At 40.8% G+C, this 22610-nt stretch overlaps 2 non-coding genes across 2 annotated transcripts; both read left to right on the forward strand.

Moving 5' to 3' along the window:
• Window positions 1-13256: 13256 nt before the first annotated feature.
• trnat-ugu (transfer RNA threonine (anticodon UGU)) lies at window positions 13257-13330 on the forward strand. Its single transcript has one exon. It is a non-coding gene; the product is annotated as a tRNA-Thr (tRNA).
• Window positions 13331-13699: 369 nt separating this feature from the next.
• On the forward strand, window positions 13700-13773 carry trnat-ugu (transfer RNA threonine (anticodon UGU)). Its single transcript has one exon. It is a non-coding gene; the product is annotated as a tRNA-Thr (tRNA).
• Window positions 13774-22610: the final 8837 nt, after the last annotated feature.

Here is a 22610-nt window from a genome sequence, read left to right on the forward strand (position 1 = left end):
CCCAGTTTAAAAGGGGTATAGCCCTGAGCAGAGTTGAGGTTATTTTTGATACCTCTAGTTACCTTTTTCCTAAGTTGTTTTCATTTTTAGTTAGTTTGTTGTTTTCTTCAGTTTGGGCCAAGCTGATCATCACTGTAAATACGCTGCACTGATCCACTGCTTGGAAAAAGGGAAATAAAGAAATTTGGACTGACTGAACAGTTTCCAGGTCCCTTCCTTCCTGCCTTCGCCGCCCGAGCAATCTTACACCAAGGTCCTGTGCTTTGCTGACGGGAATCTGAGCTATTGGAACTTAAATGTACATTGATAGTGACAGTCTGCTGCTGTTTGTAAAAATACCATTTATTGTAGAGGAAAAGCTAACTCGCCTTACTTAATATAGTTCATTGGTTAAACATAATTTCATTCTATGTTTTATTTTCTTTGTTAAGCCAAGACATTTGATTTTAGAGTGTAGAACATGGTTATACAAATAGATTTGGCTCTGCCTATGAGGGAGGTCTGGAAGAATAAGCAGCAATAATTATAATAATAACTGTACCAAAAAAGGTGCCCCAATTCTAATTCTTTTGGCGTTTTTAAACTATTCAGGACATTTTCAGTGCTGTTTTCTCATCATTAAGCTAGCTGTGTTTACATGGAGATGCAGTCATACAGGCATTTTGGAGTACCTTACCAGCATTGCTTGTTTGAAAAATACCAAGGTCCAAAAACTGAACTTGCAAGGGAATCATGAATCATGAATGAAGCAGTTGCCAATCAGCCAACGTTAGAACAACATTGGTTATCATCTGTTGACAGTGTTGCCAGCAGATATCTGGAAAACAGCAAATTGATACATGAGAATGACGAGATGTTTTAGCTAATCTTTCTTTTTTTCAAGCTAATAAAAAGCTGAGTTGACATCAAACAATAGCCAATGGGTTCCAAGATTGTATTTCGGCCAATGTGTTCTACCTTATTTGCTACATGGTTTTCTGGTTTCCTTTGTCCATTGTTGCGGTTATCTGCCAAAGATTTATGTCTCCACCATGAACGTTGAACAGTTGTCATTTGGAACCACTTTCTTTAAAAGAAATAGTCCTTATGAAAGGTCCTGATGGTACATTCTGTGGATTATCCATAGAAATGGAACACTGGAAAGAGATATTGTTGAGTTCTGTATATCTCAAAATCTGGACAAATAACACATTGTGCCAAAGTTTCCTCAGACTTCCATGCCAAGTGAAAGCAGTTCTCTGGTTTGTGGTAAATTAAACTCAAGCCCTCAATCAGCTTAATCTGATTATGGTCTGAATGGCCGTCACAAACTATGTAAACTTTAAACCAGAGGCAGCTGTGTTTATGTCTGTAAACTGGGATATTTTCTCTTCACAGCAGTGAACTCCAGACATTATTACAGTTGGCTTCTGTAACCAGCTTGGACTCAGGTCCCAGGTCGGAGGGCAGGCTGTGGGTCTCTGGTGATATGTTTAGCATTGCTGTCATGTGAAAAATATTCAGTAAATAAACAAGAATCTGAACAGTTTGCATTTCTGTTACAAGGAGCACTTACCTGCAAGGAGTTTACTCCTCACACAGGTTCAGATTGGTGATATGCTACATTTTTGTCACTGTTAACAAATCCCACGTGCAGAGCCAACGTTACTATTACTATTACTATTACTTAGTATTGTGTATCAAAGGCTGATATATCTTCTTGCTCTGTGCCATACAGCTCAACTGTCATCCAAAGATTATTAAAAACACACCAATGAGCCACACTGTTGCAGTGACATGTTCCTTCATTACCATGAACACACACTGTTCAATCCCACATACATAAATAAATGTAAATACTCACAGGTCAACACATGGATTAATCAGCTGCTGAAAATAGTCCCCAACTAAAATATTATTTCTAAGGGAATATACAAAAATGATTAGGGGAAGAAGAAAATGGGGAGGGTCTTTTTGTTTTTGTCAGATTTTTCTGGGAGAGCAGGGGTCTTTTTTGTTTTCTTGCCCCAGATTTATAATTTACTTTCCAGCCTAAAGAGCCCTATTGTGAACCCGGAAATGTTGAGTACTCCATAGTTTTGTGCTAGAAATGACCAGTATGGCTCACCAGCATTTAGAAACTGCCAGATGCTATCTAAAGTATGTTGGGCAATAGCATAATTAGCAATAATTAGCATAATCACCTATATGGACAATAGTTCAGCAATTGCTTGGCCGATTTGGACAATATTGGATAGGTTTTGAGGATGCTAATTCAATTTAATGAATTTTTAGCTTAATGCATAGACACAGGTCAATGACAAAATGCTGCACACCAACAAAAATGCCAGCAGTACTGAAGAAATTTTATTCCAAAATACAGGTCCAATGTATTGATCATATAAATAACCTAAAAATTTGACTATAAAATAATTTTAATTAATCAAAATCAGCACATCAGGAGATAAAGAAAGGCCACTTCTGGTGTAAACAACCATTTTGTACTTTGGATATTCTTACCTCGTTTATTTGAATATCCCTACTTGTCAGTGTTCTAAAGCAAGAGATGATTTGTATGTAGGTGTTGTAATTTCTGTTTATTCCAACATATTGTGACACCTCTTCCTTTAGTGTAGTGCCACTCCCTTCTGGGCTGGCGGCCTGATGTCTGGATTGAGTGAATCATCCACTTAGTAGAACTACAGTGTGATGTGTGGGCTGAAGCCAACAACAGGACCAAGGACAGACATGTCATCCATTCACTGAGGTGGGGAAACCATCCTGATGCTGGTCTGTGCTTTAGTGAAGTGAGTCAAGAGAGAACAACACAAAACTATCAATGCAAATTTGTGCTACTTTTATCATTATAAGAGCAACATAGAGCGCACAACGAGGCTTTATTCACTAATCTAAATCAGTCAAACCATAGTACAATTTGATTAAATAAAGCTATAAAACTTCCCCACTTACTGAGAGCATAAACACATTCTGTCCTCCCCCAAAAGCCACAGCCCAACACCATCCACCCCCTCAGTATTCCCTTGCAACACTTCCACAGTTATGTTTTCAGGGCCACCCTGACTGTGCTAAACACATGTCCTATACACTGCAGCTCAAAGTGCCACAATCCATGATACATCTGATGATTTTCAATCAGTGGGGACTGACAAAAACTGCATGGGATCCAAGGTTTCCCCCAGGAATGTGTGTAACTTACTATCAGCACAAACACTGGCTTCATATATGAGTCATGAGTTTTATGGTGGCTGTGGCATAGTGCATAAATAGAGAGATAATTTGTCTTCCATTACAGAAAATTGGTTTGCACTCACTGCCAAGTCATCAAATACTGCCTCTTGGTCAGTGGCCCTCTGCTTGAAAACATGACACTGTAGGTATCCCATCAGCATTTCTGGACATGCCCGTTGTCAAGGTCAGGTCTTGGTTTAAAGAGCAACAAAGTCGCAACCGAAAGGGAACAAACTCTTTTAACACAAGTAAGTTAACTTGAGTAATGTCCTTAAAGCTGCAGTAGGTAACTTTGTTAAAAATAATCAGAGCCAAGAAAGATACTAGATTGTTCAGTCTCATTCCCAGGTCGGCAAATGCTGACACTGGGAATGAGTATCAACCATGAACTATCTATAAGCCTCCAACCCAAAGTGTCCTTCTATCTTTTTTGGCTATGATTGGTTGTTTTTCATCTACTGCAGCTTTAAGTTATGTCAGGTACGTAACATAACTTAAAATCCTTTCCTAGTAGTTTTTGTGCCTAAATATTATTATATATATATTTATTATAACTTGTTCGCAGAGAAGATGGGGCATGTACAGTGTCACATGTTGAAGTGGAGGGCCACTAACCAAGCAACAGTAATTGATTGAGTTGGGAGTGAGAACGTTGACACATAAGAACAATTTAAGAACATCAATCGATGAGTCTATTTGAGTATTATTGCTACAGTTTGTTCAGGGCAGTGATGGCAGATGGTACAGAGGTCTTTCTGCTTCTTTTACTGATCAGGGATCTGTCCTTGCAGCCAGATGGAAGTAGAGCATGAGTTCAAAGGGTGGCTAGGGTCATGTGCTATGTTGAGTGCTTTGCATTTGATGGCAGTGTCAGTGAGTGCTGGGAGGTTGGGAGCAGGGAGACCAATGATTTTACAATAAATAATAATAATAATAAATATCTGAAATACTGTATGGTGAGAGAGGGGCTGAGACAACCATTAGTGTTAAGGGTATACAGGAAGGGGCTCAGCCTTGATGTAGTGGTGCCCACACAGACGGTTAGTAGTCTGTTACTGAAGAAACTGTGCAGTGTGCAGACTTACCTTCGTTCTTGAGGTTGTGTAATTAATATCCTCAAAATGACTTATGGTCTGGCGTTGTTCCGTTGGGATGCATGCAAACAACAATTAAAAAACCACCAGACCACAGAAAATTTCTCCTGAATAATGAACAAGAAGTGTTCCAGTTGAATCTTGATGTGTAGTTGGAAAATCCAAAAATGCCCACACTCACTCAGAGTAACAGCAGAGTATAACAACCTTATACTCCTGGTGTAAGAAATGATAATATTCATATATATATATTTGTATTATAATATTGATAGTTTAAGCCACAGTAGCCAATAGTTTCCAAACCTATAAAATAGTATTTATAGTTGTACAGTATTTATAGTGTGTTCACATGATGAACTAACTGACAGTCCACTGAGTACATACACCATGAGTGTAGGAGGCCCAACAGCCAGCTTTTTTTAGTGATGGGAATTCCAATATGTTATAGGATCATCATATTATTCTCTCTTGTGTTAGCTGCATCTTTCTACTATCTCTTTCTCTCTCTCTAACACACACACACACACACATGCACACACTTTGTGGTAGTGGTCCAACAAGCAAAACGGTAATCACGATTGATTGTTGTGTCTGCTACCTCTGGGCTCAGACAGTCTGTTCTGCTCACCAGATTATGTAATTGTTTGTCTTGCAGGCCTTTGTGTCTACTCTCTCTCTCTCTCTCTCACACACACACACACACACACACACACACACACACACACACACACACACACACACACAGTACACGTACACAGAATACAAGTGTTGCCTCCGTCTCCCTAAAAGGCCATGGCTGCTGTTGTGACAGGACAGAAGCGGCTGTCACTGGCCAAGCTGTTGGTGTCAAACGGTAATGTCTTCTGTTCATAAATGTATCCACTTTTTCTAAATCTTAAAGATATCAAATCTAACATTTCCACTATAAAATGTCCATAAACTCTAGAACTATGTTCTATATGTAGTTGAGTTGTGTATATACATTGACTGTTTATCCAGTCTGAAGCCACATTTTTACCATCCACTGTTTAGATCTTGGTGCTTTTTAACTCTAGATTTGAACCGGATGAAGGATTTTAGTCATCGGACATGAGAGACCCCCTAGTGGAAGAAATTACATATTATCATTTGACATACATTTGCAGATGACTATTTTTCATATTAATGGGAATAAAATTCATGTTCATCATACTTAGGGATATATTGTTTAGCATCTACTAGAGTTGGATGAATATATTGTCTATCAGCCATTGGCAGTGGTTTTGTGGGACGATTTTTGTCATTTCTTTGTGCTGATTTAATGTCCTGCCTCCGAAGAATGAGAGCTGCTCAGTGATAGACGTTCAGAGCTGCATCATACAGACTGAGCCAAAGAACGAGTGTGAATTAAGGATTTATTTCCAGTAGTTTGACACTAGCTGAGACAAACCTGGAGAGAAGAGGCATGAAGTGGGTAGAGGAGTGAGGGAGGTCAGGGGCAACAGAGAGGCAGCACACACACTCCTGGCTGAAGATATCGCAATCGCCGATTGTTGGACTGATGGTGGCCAGTTGGAAGATTTTAACAAATCGCCCAACCCTAGTATCTATTATCGAACTGATGGATATTGAATGAAGATTGCTGTGTATTATTTTTTTTAACGAGTCCAGTTAATAATGCTATAGTTAGTTTACATGATACAAATCCCCTCTACTTGAGGTAGATCTTAACCCAACAACAAAGTCCCTAGTTGTGAAAACAGCTGTAGCTTATGACCTGAAAGTGACACTGCGTAACTTTGGAAAGAGGAAATAACATAGTATTTGTTTCACAATGTAAAGTTAGAGTCAGAGGTAATAAAAGCTCACATCAGTACACTCTCTCACTCTTTTACTGTTCCAGTCTTACTTGGTCTGGTATGACCATGGTAACACTTGCTAATGTTAGCAAGCATTAGCAAATGTTGCTAATGGTAGCAAACTATGGACCAGATCCGTCCTGAATATTGGACGTATGATCTCCAGGTGGCCTGAAATGACTCCACATCAATGCGAACGCTGCTCTGTCTGCCAGGTGTGTAAAAAGTCGTTGTGGCCCCCTTATAGCTCAGCTGGTAGAGCTGGCACCCCATGTACCCAGACCTGCCTTACTACAGCGACAAATGGTAAATGGACCTGTACTTGTATAGCTCCTTTCTAGTCTTCCGACCACTCAAAGCGCTTTTACACTACGTGCCACATTCACCCTTTCACACACATTCACTCAGTGATGGCAAAGTCCATTGAACAGAAACTAACATTCATACACATTCACACACCGATGCACGGCATCAGGAGCAATTTGGGGTTCAGGATCTTGCTCAAGGATACTTTGATACGTGTGGCACCAGGAGCCGGGGATCGAACCCACAACCTTCCGATTAAGGAACGACCCGCTCTGCTTCTGAGCCACAGACAACGGGTTTGAATCCGACCTGTGTAGTCCCCCCCTCTCTCCCCCCTTTCCTATCTATCTCTCATGCTGTCCTTCCTAATAAGGACACAATATTAAGCCTTATATATATGTATATAGAAAAAAATCCAATTGTTTGCAAACACAATAGAAAAAAAACTTTATATATAAAACAATAATTTTCAAATTACATTCTTTTGAAAATACAATCCTTCATTTTGTTTACATTGGAGCAGTAAGGTGATAGCCACTGAGCACTTTCTGCTGTACGTCAGTGTTTACCAAGCTTGATCAATGATCAAGTGTGGTGAACTTTACAGCTCATATCTCATCTCACTGTGGATGTTCCGGTAAGACTTTGATCCCAGTCAAGTCTCCAGGGGACAACAAATAATCAGAGTGCTGGCACAGAGAGCCTACACACAGCCTACGTCAAGACTCTCCTCCGTGGTGATTCACTTCCTGTTTGGCCTGCGTGGACACTCACAACTCTGACTCATAAGGAGAAGCCTCGACCCCTGAGCCCCGGCAGGATGCCCACTGCATGGCCTCAGTCAGGAGAACATAAACAACAGGCTTCAAAACAGGAGGTCCCGCCCTGTGCTGTCATTCTTACCACACATTCTTATCTTTATGACATGACATTTAGACTTTCAGGTTGCAACCTAACCTGAGCTCTTTAAACAGTATATGTCACTGTGGATGTCTGGATGTGGGAGAAGTCAGTGGTTCCCAGTCTGGGGGGGTCGCTTCATAAGGGGTTGTGATACTCTCTGTAAATAATGTTATAAGGAGTTCGGTCTAGACCTGCTCTATTTGAAAAGTGTCCTGAGATAACTTCTGTTATGAATTGGCGCTATACAAATAAAATTGAACTGAATTGAATTGATACCTTCTTGATATTAAGGGGTGTACGAAAACTTAAAAATGTACACAGAAAGCCCATATCTCAGCATTTTGTGCATTTCTGTTAAGAAAACTATATTAAATTGTAATATAATGATTTTGGCATTGGACACATTCACCTTTTCACACACATTCACTCAGTGATGGCAAAGCCCATTGAACAGAAATAGGGGGTTCAGAATCTTGCTCTAGGATACTCCGACATGTGGAGGGAGGAGCAGGGGATCGAACCAACAACCTTCCCATTAGCGGACGACCCGCTCTTCCTCTGAGCCACAGCTGTGTGGGCTTTCCAGTTTACTGTTACTGCTAGTACACCTTAATATGCTCAGCAAGTGTATCAAAGATCAAGGAAATGTATCATTTTATCATTACACAACACAAGGTTGTACAGCGAAATGAAAGTTTGCAGTCCCTCCATGCTACACACACGTAGCGGCAGTTACAAACACTACTACTATAAGATAGATAGATAGATAGATAGATAGATAGATAGATAGATAGATAGATAGATAGATAGATAGATAGAAATACTTTAAACATTATAATGTTATAGCTGATTAAGAGTCAATTATTATTAGAAAGTCTTATTGCAGTGGGGAGGAACAATTTTCTATATCGTTCCTTAGAGCCGCGTGGTTGAATGAGTCTGTTGCTGAAGCTGCTCTTTAGCGTGTCCAGTGTTGTGTGGAGGGGGTGGGAGGGATTGTCCATGATTGCCAGTAGTTTTGCCAGCATCCTCTCCTCCACCTCCTCCTCCAGGGTGGCAAGCTCCAAGCCAACACAAGACTCACCAGAGACTCCACAGCAAAGAAGATGGTGCTTGCCACAGCAGACTGATAAACTCTGTATTTGTGGACCGTCCAGTTTACTGTCCAGTGTGACACCCAGGCACTTGTAGTTTGTTACTATGTCCACATCTGTCCCATCGATGCTGACAGGAGAGGGCAGGGGCTTGTTCCTCCTAAAGTCCACCACCATCTCCTTTGTCTTTGCCACATTCAGCTGCAGGTGGTTCTCCCCACACAAAGCGATCGACCAGGTCCCTGTACTCAGCCTCCCTTCTGCCCTCCAGACACCCCACGATAGCCGTGTCATCAGAGTATTTCTGCAGATGACACGGCTCAGTACAGTACTTAAAGTCTGCACTGTAAGTGGTGAAGAGAAAGGGAGACAGTACAGTTCCCTGGGGGGCCCCAATGTTACTAATCAACAGTCAGACACACAGTTCTTTAATTTCACAAACTGCGATATTCATCAACCCATGTGATGAGGTAATGTTTTACAAAAGTCTTAGCGAATACGGAAAGAAAACACAGTGATTATTGAAATTATTCTATTATAAACTATATAAATGATATAGTAAATCATCTGGTTCTGATAAATGATGAAATATGTATCCAATGCTTGCCAACCCTTTTGCTTTTTGTGTCCCTCTCCCCACAATTCAGTTTCCTCTTCCACATATTTGTCAGTTGTGTCCAACAGAGAGCAAAAGAAACACTCAGGGCACAGGGCAAATCTGAAATGTCCATTATTAATGTTACATTGCTATTAAGGTCAAATGTTTATCATGCATTAAAACAGCTCTCTTCTAAATAGAAAAAATAGGGCTTCTTTGCTCTGATCAGTCTACTTAGTATCAGTCCAATCTCGCAACACTGGCTGTGTCCAACCTAATTTATGAAATTCTAACACTGTTTATGGACCCAGTATGCAGAATTCGTCAAATACACTAGATGAAAATAACAAACTTATACCACTTGCAAAGAACTCCATGATTTTTGCCTAAAACTGCATGGGATTAGCATAAAGTGGGTATGTCTGTAAAGGGGAGACTTGTTGGTATCCATAGAACCCATATTTATTCCGATATCTTGAGGCCAGAGGTCAAGGGATCCCTTGCCATTTTTCCGTCACCAAAATTTTACCTAAATCTGAAGTGTTATTTAGCCCCCCCTACCCAACATGCTTGCATGTGTTAGGTCATGGAGTTGCATTTGATACCAGTGTCACTCTAGCTTTAAAACAGAGCCTGCTACAGCCTCTGAAATACAGTGCAGACTTAAGGGATAATGGGTTGGCACTCAATTAATTAACTGTAGTCTATATGGCTGAATCAGTCACCAGCTATGCTGCTACACACTATGCTGCTGCTGCGCTCACATGGCCAGCTGAGCACTGATGTCAAAAGTATACTGTCACCAGCGCAGCATCCGTGCTCCTGCTGCAGCTGTATGTTACCTCAGAGAGGATGTGCAAGCTTGCGGCTTTCACAATAAAACAAAATCCTGGTGGCTAATTTGATATAGCTGATAGATGTATGTAATTAAGAATAGCCTGCACAGTCATTTTCATTTCTGATTTCTCCCAAAAAAAAATATAATAATATATTTTTATGATATTACACAACATTTCTGCAGGTTACCCCACCCAGTGTAGGACTCACCAAAAACAATTCAGTTGATTACAGGTAGGCTGGAACTTTTTAAAGCTTATATCAGACTTATACTTTTTATTTACTGTAACATTATTAAAATAACACTTTCTTAATAGGTTTTGATATACAGTAGCATGTCAGATGAATTGAATCACTTGGAAACTATTGGAAAGCATAAAAAGTGTGAAACAATAATGTTTATGAGGCTAAATACACAAGAAGCTGTTTACATTATGTAGCAGTTTCAAACGTGAACCACTAATCTCCATTTGCAGCATCGACTCCCCATGGGGCCTTGATTGCATAACCTCCAGTGTGACACACTTTGTGGTTTTCTTTACATCTCATATATTTCTGGTTGACATGTGGGTCTGTTCAAAGCACTAGAACATTATTTCACTGCTTCACTGCCTCAGAGGCACAGCAGCTTGGCAGCCAGCACTCACAGAGCTACAGTATGGGTGTAATCTACCATGGCTGGTAAAATCAAACGTGTGTGTGTGTGTGTGTGTGTGTGTGTGTGTGTGTGTGTGTGTGTGTGTGTGTGTGCGTGTGTGTTTGAATGTGTATGTGACAGAAACACTTTATACATGTTTTTCACACACTGTAGCTCAAGTTTTGTTATATTGCTCATTTTAATATTCAAGTGAAATTTTGTTCGGCACCTACTTGGCAGATCTCTGTCATTAGATATGGATATATTCATGGCAAAGAGGATGAATCCTCTTGGAACAGAGGAATATGTGTTCAGTGAGAATAATGTCACATGATGTTGCTGACTTAACCACAACATTTCTGAGATATGTTGAAGACATCCAGTGCATTTTACCTCCAGGCTTAAATAAATGTGTCCAAGATGTGCTTTGATATTTCAGATTTAATTTACGACTTTCATGTCATATTGTGTAACACTTTTAACTGGTAATGTTAGCTAGGAAGTGGTTGAATGCTGACATTAGCAGTTAATAGCTACTGCATCAGACATGTTGTTTTACCATGTGGATTTCCACTATCTGTTGTCTTGTCAGTGGTGGATCCATAGGGAAGTGGTGAAAACAATTTGTCATATCCTTATGTTCAAACGACTCACAACCTAGAACAAAGCGGTATTTTTGGATAAACCATCTGACTATCAGGGCTGAACTTCAACCAATCAGATCAATGAACGATATAACATAGTCCAACTCTTACTGAAGTCATTAGGGAGAAGAGAGTAGACATCTTTTCCATGGAGAAAATCCTTCAGTGCCGTTCTTTGCTCTTCTTTCAATGCAGAAATCCTCTCCAGTTCTGATAGAACTGATGCTAGCAGCATCTTCACTGACGTCTTAAGCAACCGCCACAGTGTCTTCTCGCTACGTCACACCTAGCGCCACCCCGTAGCTACCAGTATTTCCTCAACGGATGCTGATTGGTCCAGTACCACTTCAGTGTGGCTATAGACGCATAGACTGAACATGAATAGAAGATCCATTCTTGTGTGATTTTGTGATCTCGCATCTGGCTGCCTTGCAAGAGTGTGATGTCAGAGGACAATTGGCGCCTCGAATATGGTGAATGGAACTAAACCCAGACTCTGCCCCTGCCTGTTAGCCCCAACCCAAGGAGCAAAAAAATCTTTCTATCTTTCTCAGCTCTGATTGGTTGATTTCATTCAGATCCGGTGGATTCTTGTAAATACCATTAGGAGCACTAGGAGGAGCCAGAGGAATAATAGGTAAAAGGTATACATTTGCTACATGGTTTAGCTGGTCAAAATATCTGTCTTGTAAACACTGGGTTCAAATCCCTGTCATGCCTGCCTGATATGTACAAACACTGTGGGGTAATTATGATTTCACACTTTTATTTTCCTCTGTTGTTTGGCATCAATGATTAATTCAACATGATGTATGGAACAATTTGAAATGAAAATAAATCTGAGAAAGTGAAGACAGAGCGATACTAAACAGGAGATTGGGTTCAAATCCCAGCAGTGCATGACTCAAGCTTCCTTGTTGCATTTCCAGACTCAAATCACTTGGACCTTATGCAGTTAAACAACTGTAAGCAAAAGCATAGCAATGTGAACTGCAGCAATAAAACAATTTCACCAACGTTGGCCACTCGTAGTGAAAGAACTAACACTGTCCTTCATAACTGGTGTCCCTTTTCACATCATGCAGAAGCTTTTTTGTTGATCTAGTTTCAGTGCTGTGTTTAGGCTACCAGTGACTGATGGCCACTTGAACTAAAGTGCTTCAAAAAAGCGCAAGCTTGAAGGCATGGTGGCTTAGTTGGGTCTCACCACTTGAACTTAAAACAATGTGAACCGTATTAAATTTATCAATTTCACCAGTGTTGGCTTGTCATATACAAAATCTTTGCTTTATTTCAACTCTGGATGTTTCTGTAAAAACTTGCAAGGTACCAGCGTATAATGATCTTGTGTAAATTAATTCCAAAAGTAAAGAAGATGGATTAGAAGATAGAAGATGATTCAAATTAACAGTACCCTATAGTACCCTGATGCATAGCTGGTCAAAGTGCCTCTCTTGTAAACAGGTTCAAATCCTGCCACTGTCTGCTTGGGATAGCACTGTTTTATGTCGAAGTGAATCTTTTTTTATTGGACACTGAGTCATTACTGGCAGGACGATGACTGAATGGGGATGTCTGTTGCTGATACTGGAAAATAAATAAGTAAATAAATAATGTAATATAATGAAAATGAAATAAAAGTTTGGGTCAGGCTCAAAAAGATACTTTTCAAGTAATATAATGAAAATGAAATAAAAGTTTGGGTCAGGCTCAAAAAGATACTTTTCAAGCCTGTAAGTTTACTCTTACTTAAGTTTGCATTACCCTATGTAATACTATGCATACTATGTAAGTAGGTCTACAATGAATATCCAGACCTTTCATCTATATTTTTGTAACCAATGACCAGTGACACACAGGACTGATCAGACAGATGGCAGCTCAGCGCAGCGTGGTATGGAGCTCCATGGCCAACTGACCAGAACAGTACCGTATTTGGAGAAACAGATTAGGCCCATGCCTGCCTGTTTGCTTGCAGTGCATTGGGAGATATTCATACTAATAACATGTGCTCTACATTAGGTTCACAGACAGGTTGATAGCTTTTAACAGCGCTTCAAAAACATTAACCTTTGAAGGCACTGTGGCTTAGCTGGTTAAAGCACCTGTCTTGTAAACAGGAGAGCCTGGCTTCAAATCCCAGCAGAGCTTCTTTGAAGCCCCAATGTTGTTCTTAAACTCAGACCACTTGAATGTTAGGCATTTAATGCAAGGCAGAAATGGTTCCTCATTGAATGTTCTCCATGTCTGTCTTATGTCAACATTGGGTGGCTGTGGCTCAGAGGCAGAGCAGGTTCTCCAATACTTGGAAGGTTGATGGTTCAATCCCTGGCTCCTCCTGCCACGTGTTGAAGGATCCTTGAGCAAGATACTGAACCCCAAATTGCAAATGTCTATTAAGGTGTTAGTTTCTGTTCCATGGGCTTTACAATTATTGGACTGAAGCTGTAATGTTATCTTTATCATTGGACTTGACCCCAAGCTTTGGAGACAGTATCTTGTATACACCACATTTCAGCAGGCGCTGTGGCTTAGCTGGTCAAAGCACCTGTCTTGTAAACAGGAGATCCTGGGTTCAAATCCCAGCAGTGCCTTCTGCACATTTCTGTATCTTGTTAACCTATGGCTGTAGGACATAAGACTGATGTAGCTCTGTAAAAAATCCACAGGACCTGGATGAAATCAGCCAATTTTTGTGTTCTTTTGCTCTTTTATGCAAGGCGCTAGGGAGGTTGCATACTTGCATGCGTTCTCTCCTCCACTCTCTAAAATTTAATCTAAAATCCTTAACGAGAGAACCTTACAGCATCTAAATGTTAACTTACAGGCCAAGTCGTGGGACTCCTGATGCTGCATATGACAGTCTGATAAAGATCATTCAAGACTCCAACAAGGACACAATCCCTGAGAAGACTGTCAGATGCAGCACTACCCTCCAGAACCCATGAATTACAAAGGGAATTTTAAAGTCTATTAAATATAAAAGTAGGCTTTACAAATCCTACATGAAAAATCATTCTAGCTTGAATAAAGAGAAATATATTTCCTATAAAAATAAACTAACGCAGATCATAAGAAAGAGCAAAAGAAGTCATTACACAGAACTCTTACAAGCTTCAAAGGGGGACTGCAGGAGGTCTTGGAATGTGTTAAATGAAGTCCTCAACAGGAGACATAAACCTACTGCTCTACCTGACCTTGGTGATGCCAAAGCTGACCTTGCACAGAGTTTTAATAATCATTTCGCCTCAATAGGTGTAAATCTGTCTAAGAAGTCAACCCCAGGGTGTCACCTTCAAGCATTTTCTTTCTGGTAGCTACATTCATTAATTTTTCATGATACCAACAGACGGTACTGAACTCCTCAAGAAAATTCTGGACTTGAGGAGCTTGTACACCGCTGGTGTAGATGGAATATGTAGTAAGATCATGAAAGCCATTGCAAACGTCATTGTAGAGCCACTGGCTCATTGCATCAACCTTTCTTTACTAACTGGCACTGTACCTAAAATGACAAAAATTGCTAAGATAATTCAAATTTTTAAATCGGGCGACAGAAATGACATGAGCAATTACCGGCCCATATCAATTCTACCCACTTTCTCTAAAGTAATGGAGAAAGTAGTATACAATAGGCTCAGTGGCTATCTTGATAAACTAGATATTCTTGTTCCCTCTCAATACGGTTTTAGAAAAAAGAGCACAACCTGTATGGCAATACTCAACCTAATAGAACAAATGAATGACTGCATTGAAGAGGGAAAATGTGGTGTTGGTATTTTCTTGGACCTATCAAAAGCCTTTGATACCATTGCCTTTGATATTTTATTGCACAGATTGCATCACTATGGTATCAGAGGTCTAGCACTTGAATGGTTCAGAAGTTATCTATACGAGAGAGAACAGTATGTCCATGTCAATGATCATAACTCTACTTGTAAGCCCATAATCTTCGGGGTCCCCCAGGGTTCCATTTTAGGGCCACTCTTATTCATTCTATATATAAATGATTTTATAAATTCCTCTAAAATATTTCATACATTTATTTTTGCTGACGACACGAATTTGTTCACATCACATAGGAACCCACTTATCCTACAAGATATAGTAAACTCAGAGTTAACCATAGTGGACTCCTGGTTTAAATAAAACAAATTTAATTTTATTCAAATCGAGCAAAAAATTTAAAAACACTGATCACTGCCTGATTAAAATTTATGTGCAGGAGATAAAAAGAGTGCATTCCACTAAATTCCTGGAGGTCCTCATTGATGACTCTCTCAACTTTAAATGTCATATCGACCATCTTGTAAACAAACTGTCCAAGTATGTTGGCTTGTTCTATAACATCAGACATTTCCTTCCTCTGTCTGCCCTTCTCATGTTGTACAAAACTCTCTTTGAACCACACCTTAACTACTGTAATGTGATATGGTGCAACACCTTCACCAGCCATCTTAAAAAACTTGTATCCTTGCAAAAGAAAGTCATGCGGGCTCTGTCCTGGTCAGAGATAAATTCCCCCACCCACCCTCTATTCCACCGCTTTGAGTAACTAAGACTGGCTGAGTTAAATGAATATCATAATGCCTGCCTTGTGTTTCAAATTGTCAACAGGCTGAACTCTAGATTGAGTAGTCTTGTGCCCATCTCCAGCCCCCAGCACCATACCAAACGAGAAGAAAACCACTTATATTAGGAAAATGTTGCCGACATGTGCGCACCAGTATGAGTGTTGTCTGTAGGGGGTCGCAGATCTGGAACGGGATTGATAATGGCCTCAAGGTGTTGCCCTCTATCTCCAACTTTAAAAGACAACTAAAAAATAATTTCCTATTAACCTATATCTAATATAAAACTGTTTTCTTATGGACTACTGGGATGTATGTGTATGATTGTATGTGTATGTAATGTTATGTATGTTCTGGTGCGCTCTGTGCGTGTATTTACTCATCATCATCTGGTTACAGGTGGTAACTGTGTATACCATTGTCTGTACCACTACCCTTTCATGAACCATGGGCCCCCACCTATAAGCTTTCCTAGCTTCCTTGGGGGACCCATTCACTCTACCCAATTGATTTTGTACCCCAACTGTATTATTGTATTATTGTAATGTTTGAAGTGGTATTGTGAATAAACTCAAACTCAAACATGTCCTTGTGCATCAAGTGCTGTGGAGATGATTGGTTAATTCTGCTCACATGATGTGTGGTGTGCTTGTTACATTCATTTTGGCAACAGGTGAGGGACATACAACTTTAAATAGTTGTAATTTGTTTTTGTTTTAAAGAAGTTTTTTCTTTTCAAGCTTGATCTACTTGGTTTTTGAACGAATAGTATGAAGCCATGTTGCCACATGGAATCAATGCCATGATCAATGCTAATAGCATGAGAACACTAGGCACCTTCAAGTGGTGTATTAAAACTATAATTTCTAAAACAACATAATAACATGAATACTCTACACTAAATAAAAAATGAATGTGGTATAGGCAGATTTACACTAATACAATTCAATTCAATTCAATTTTATTTGTATAGCACCAATTCATAACAGAAGTTATCTCCGGACACTTTTCAAATAGAGCAGGTCTAGACCGAACTCTTTATAACATTATTTACAGAGACCCAACTGGTAGCAAGCACTTGACGACGGGGGCAAGGAAAAACTGCCTTAGAAACCTAGGACAGATCCTTCGGCTCTAGGTGGGTGGTCGTCCGTCTCGACCAGTTGGGGTGAGAGAGAGAGAGAGAGAGAGAGAGAGAGAGAGAGAGAGAGAGAGAGAGAGAGAGAGGACAGAGACAGAGAGAGACAGACAGACAGACAGACAGACAGACAGACAGGTGCACAGCAACAACAGTATCGGTAATGGCAATCTAGCAGGACCATGGCAGGAGGCTCCACCAGGATCGATAAGAACCTATAACCCATAACAGTGAAAGTTAATGGAGTGATTCCTAATAATTTTGCCTGAAGGGAGCATATATAAAGTAAATAGTATTGGTCCAAGTACAGAACCTTGTGGAACTCCACGACTAACTGTAGTATTTATTGAAGATTCATCGTTAACATGTACAAACTGCGAACGATCTGATAAATATGACTTAAACCAGCTTAGTGCGGTTCCTTTAATGTCAGTTTGATGCTCAAGTCTCTGTAAAAGAATATTATGGTCAATGGTGTCAAATGCAGCACTAAGATCTAATAATACAAGTACGGAGACAAGTCCATTGTCTGAAGCAATCAAAAGGTCATTATTAACTTTAACCAGAGCTGTCTCTGTGCTATGATGAACTCTAAATCCTGACTGAAAATCCTCAAATAAACTATTGTTATGTAAAAAGTCACACAACTCTTTGGCGACTACTTTCTCCAGAATCTTAGAGAGGAAGGGGAGGTTAGAGATCGGTCTATAGTTGGCTAAAACCCCTGGGTCAAGAGTGGGTTTTTTAAGAAGGGGTTTAATTACAGCTACTTTAAAGGACTGTGGTACATATCCTGATAATAAAGAAAGATTATATCCGGTAAAGAAGTGCCAATTAAGGGTACGACTTCTTTAAGCAGCCTAGTTGGGATCGGGTCTAACAGACAGGTTGATGGCTTCGATGTAGAAATTATTGAAGTTAACTGATGAAGATCGATAGCAGAAAAACAGTCTAAATATATATCTTAGTTATCATTAGTTAAAGTTCCTGAACTTGGAGAGCCACTGATCATGATTTCCTAATACAGTAAATCAATACCAATAAATCAGTTAACTTCCTTTAATATCTGTACATCTAGCAACCAAAGATAAAAAAGAACATTTTAACTACATCTTGACACTGGGGAGAGGTCAGGAATACGACCTTGTTAACAGTTATATTCTTTTTGTGACATAATACAGACTGCTGCAGAGCAGAGTCCCATTCACTGCCAAGGAGTTTCCGACAGGACGCAGTAAATGGGACCTGGAGAGGTAGTGAGGCCTGTTAGTACTGTTGTTGATTTCACCCCTTAGTATCCCCTTAATAGGGCCCCTTCCACTCACACAGTGTATTTGGCAGCTGAACAGGCAGCACCGGGAGTTTTAAAAGCCCAGCCTGACTGCTGTATTCCTGTTTAACTCGCTGTTTCTACTAACTATTAAAGTGTAAACAACAACAACAACAACAACAAACAGCTGAGAGCGTTTCTAAAACTAGTTTAAAGTAAAGAAGTGATCTGACATCTTTCTTACTAATGTCAGTCTCTCTCTCTTTGCGTCTGTTTTAGCACAGGTGCGTGTTGTCTCTCTGATTAGCGCAGTGTGGAAGCTAGCTAGCTGCGTTCTGTCACTGGGTACGCTGTGTTCTGTCAGTGGTGCTAACATTGGGGAAAAGTACCAGTCGGGAGCACTAAGGAAAAAGAGAAGAGGAAGAATAATGTGGCTGCATGTTCTCGTCACAAACTTCTTCTCACTGTCAACAACTCATCCCTCCATGTCTGGATATTGTCCAGCTGCTGTTAGCTCCGCTGCTAGTCAAGCAAGTGAGACTGTTAGCTGTTTTTGGATATATCATTTTTGCTGGAACTGACAGCTGCTGGAGGAAGACATCATTGGTAATTAGTTTCATATTCATTTCCTGTCATAGATGCTGGATACCCGGGCTTTAAAAGAAAAAAATACACTTTGTTGCTGTTTGCGGTGTAGGCCGCAGTGTCTGTTGGTTATTGTAGTAAGGAGAGGACACACATTGCTGCTAGCACACTGTAGTTTCTTGTCATGTGTGGGTTCATTATTGATTGTGTGTGGCTGTATGGACATCCAATGTCACACTGTATTAATTTGCCTGCTATCTTTGGCTTCCTGTGCAATGGTGCCGACCATGGTTCTGAAAATAGACTATCAGCAGTTGTGCTGTTTAAAGATGCCCTCTAGACCTGTATTAAGACTATACACAAATAGTCTGCTTGGAAGAATATTGTGTGTCTCATATGTTTTCCACATTAAAATCCTTAAAAACACACCTACTCCTTCTACCTCATTAAAGCTGCAGTAGGTAACGTTCATACATCTTCTGTCACACTGACAGTAAAACATGAGACAGATAATCTGTCAAAAAATCAGGTTCCTCTGGCTCCTCCTAGTGCTCCTACTGAAGAAAGATAGTTGATTGTTTAGGTTCATTCCCAAATCATCAGATGAGATTCAAAAACCAACTATCTTCAAGCCACTAACACATAGGGCAGTGTGCAATTGACTTTGTACACTGGCGCTTGTATAATTCCTATTTTGCATTCGACGCACATTTGAATTTTCTCTCCACCGACGCACGTCCTTAAATTAGGGAATGAACTTGCGCTCCGGGGGGCGGTTCAGCGAAAAGAGGAGGCGTGTTCCGGCGCAAACGTTCCCTAGTGCTGTTTTGCTGTTTCATGAAAACAATTCTGCCACAGACCAGGAAAAACCTAGTCTAAAGTCAGTGACGCTTATTCAGATGCTATTTTAAGGGCGCAGACTTGAGGGGATGCGCCTGAGAGGCAGCAGCAACATCGCCACCTGGTCAAGACGGGCATTAATACTTTGCCGCATCCTGGACAGCTCCCGCTCCAGCATGTCAAACCCGGTTTGCTGCAGGAACGGATGGTCCTCCGGCGTGTAGTGGGTCTGGATCCTAGTACTAGCTTCTCTGCACTGGCTCCCTGTAAAATGTGTGATAGAATTTAAAATCCTCCTCCTCACCTAGAAGGTCAGGCCCCTTCATATCTTAAAGAGCTCATAGTACCCTATTACCCCTCTAGAACACTACGTTCTCTGAATGCAGGGCTACTTGTGGTTCCTATAGTCTCTAAAAGTAGAACAGGAGCCAGAACCTTCAGTTACCAAGCTCCTCTCCTGTGGAACCAGCTTCCAGTTGTGGTTCAGGAGGCAGACACCCTCTCCACATTTAAGAGTAGGCTTAAGACATTCCTCTTTGATAAAGCTTATAGTTAGGGCTGGATCAGGTGAGTCCTGAACCATCCCTTAGTTATGCTGCTATAGGCCTAGACTATTGGGGGATTTCCCATGGTGCACTGAGCTCCTCTCTTCCTCTCTCTCTCTTTCTGCACTCATTCATGTTCCATTAATGCATGTTACTAACTTCACTTCTTCCCCGGAGTTCTTGTGCTTTCTCGTCTCGCAGGTTCTTATCGACCCTGGTGGAGCCTCCTGCCATGGTCCTGCTAGATTGCCATTACCAATACTGTTGTTGCTGTGCACCTGTCTGTCTGTCTGTCTGTCTGTCTGTATCTCTCTCTGTCTCTGTCTGTCTCTCTCTCTCTCTCTCTCTCACCCCAACTGGTCGAGACAGACGACCACCCACCTAGAGCCGAAGGATCTGTCCTAGGTTTCTGCCTTTTAACAGGCAGTTTTTCCTTGCCCTTGTCGCCAAGTGCTTGCTCATGGTGGTACTGTTGGGTCTCTGTAAATAATGTTATAAAGAGTTCGGTCTAGACCTGCTCTATTTGAAAAGTGTCCTGAGATAACTTCGGTTATGAATTGACGCTATACAAATAAAATTTAATTTAATTTAATTGAACTGTGACTTGAGCTCCATGGTGCTCCTTGTAATCAACATTTCTCTCCCTTCCTCCCCTCTGTGTCAGTACACCGTCAGGGGCAATTCTAAAAAAAATCAGTTAGTCCTACTTTTACGGCCACTGTGCCAACTGATGGATATTCTGGCCACTGCTGCCACTGTTGTGTATGTTAGGTGATTTTTAATGACCACTTTACCAAATAAACCCTGTCGCTAATGCTGTGTGTGTGTGTGTGTGTGTGTGTGTGTGTGTGTGTGTGTGTGTGTGTGTGTGTGTGTGTTACATTTGGTTGGTTTTGTGTGGTCGGTGCGATGGCTGTCAGGCACCCATGTTCTGCTGAAGTGCACACATGGCTCGTATGAACATTTTCAAGAAATGAGCTTTTTTTTTTGGTGATAACTCTCAATTCCTCCGTGGTGTTTGCTGCTTGCATCAACTGAACTAAGTTAGCTCGCCTTTTATTTCAGTTTCAGAGCTGGGATAGTCATAGGTAACAAGAGGATACAGTAAATTGGGCTGGTTTGCTTTTTCCCCCAATGAGGGAAGGGGTTAGGAAGGGCTCCAGTCTTTACTCATCTGCAGGTATTGTAGCTTAGTTGCTGAAATCACCGGTCTTGTAAACAGGAGATCCTGGGCTTCAGTCTCAGCAGTGCCTGTGTTAGAAGACACAAACCAGTGAAACCCCATGAGTGGCCTACTGTTCAGCAGGACTGATGTAGCTCTGTAAAGCAGTGATACTAATTTCTGATCTTCAAGCTGCAACAGTTCATTTTAATATGGACACAGGAAGAATGCAATCAACAGTTTAGTATCTTAAAACACAAGCAGTACTGTTGGTCTGGAGAACTACTGAAACCTTGTGACAAAGATAGTTTGTTGGGAACTGCCAAGTGAAGATGAGTAATGATATCTGTGCCACCCAGAGTCCTCGTGCGTCCTTGAGGCATTGTTACCAACAGTATATTGTCAGTGTTGATGCAGCCATCAATCTGCTCCGGGGAACAGGTTTGCTTTTTAAACTTTGTTGTGGATATTCACAATCCCCACAGGATGAATGCTACTGTTTCTGGTAACCCCTGAGTGTCACTATCATGTTTCTTCTTTTTCAATTTTCCACTATAGAGGTATTAAGAGCTAATGGGCAGATAGCCATGAAAGTAACAGGAACATTCATTCTCCCGAGAGGATGAACTCTTACTGCACTAAGACGAATTCCTCGTATGTGTAAAAACCTACCTGGCAATAAATCTGATTCTGATTGATTCTGATTCTTATTAGTGTAGAGGCGGGTAAACCAAAGTGACTTTGTGACCTCTTGAAATGAAGCTAGAGTTTACTCATCTAGAGCTCGACGTCTGCTTGAATCATCTTCAGTAAATACATTTGATTGTGTGGTTGTACACACAGCCACGCTTCACAGGTGCACCAGCTGTTTTTTTCCCAGGCACTCTTTGCCAAGGCGTTTTTGAAGCACCTGTAGCAGTCCGTTTCTGTGGCCCCTAAGAGTATAATCATCAATACTGTATGTTGTTCATTTGATCCAACACTAGTATTGTTGGGTGTACTTAGGGAAGCGTTCTGCATGAGCTGCAATCAGGGAAAAAGACTTTTAGTTTAGTTGTGTTTTACATTTTCTAAAACTGGTTTTCTAAAATCTGTAGGCTACTGTTTACTGTGTTCCTGTGCCAGGGGGTGGAGTAGACACAGTGAACACCGTCAGGGGTACTGCTGTCTATCAGAGAATCTGTCCCACTGCCACCACATCAGGGAGTCTGGATCAGAGTGGTGATCCAGCTTGCCGCGCTGTATGCTGGGAGCTCAGGTTCTCTGAGGCTCTTGCATTTCCAGCAGTTGCCTTTTTTCTCACTCAAACTCACATCTTCC

The sequence above is a fragment of the Dicentrarchus labrax genome, unplaced genomic scaffold (assembly GCF_905237075.1).
Source record: "Dicentrarchus labrax unplaced genomic scaffold, dlabrax2021, whole genome shotgun sequence".
Taxonomy (NCBI): domain Eukaryota; kingdom Metazoa; phylum Chordata; class Actinopteri; family Moronidae; genus Dicentrarchus; species Dicentrarchus labrax.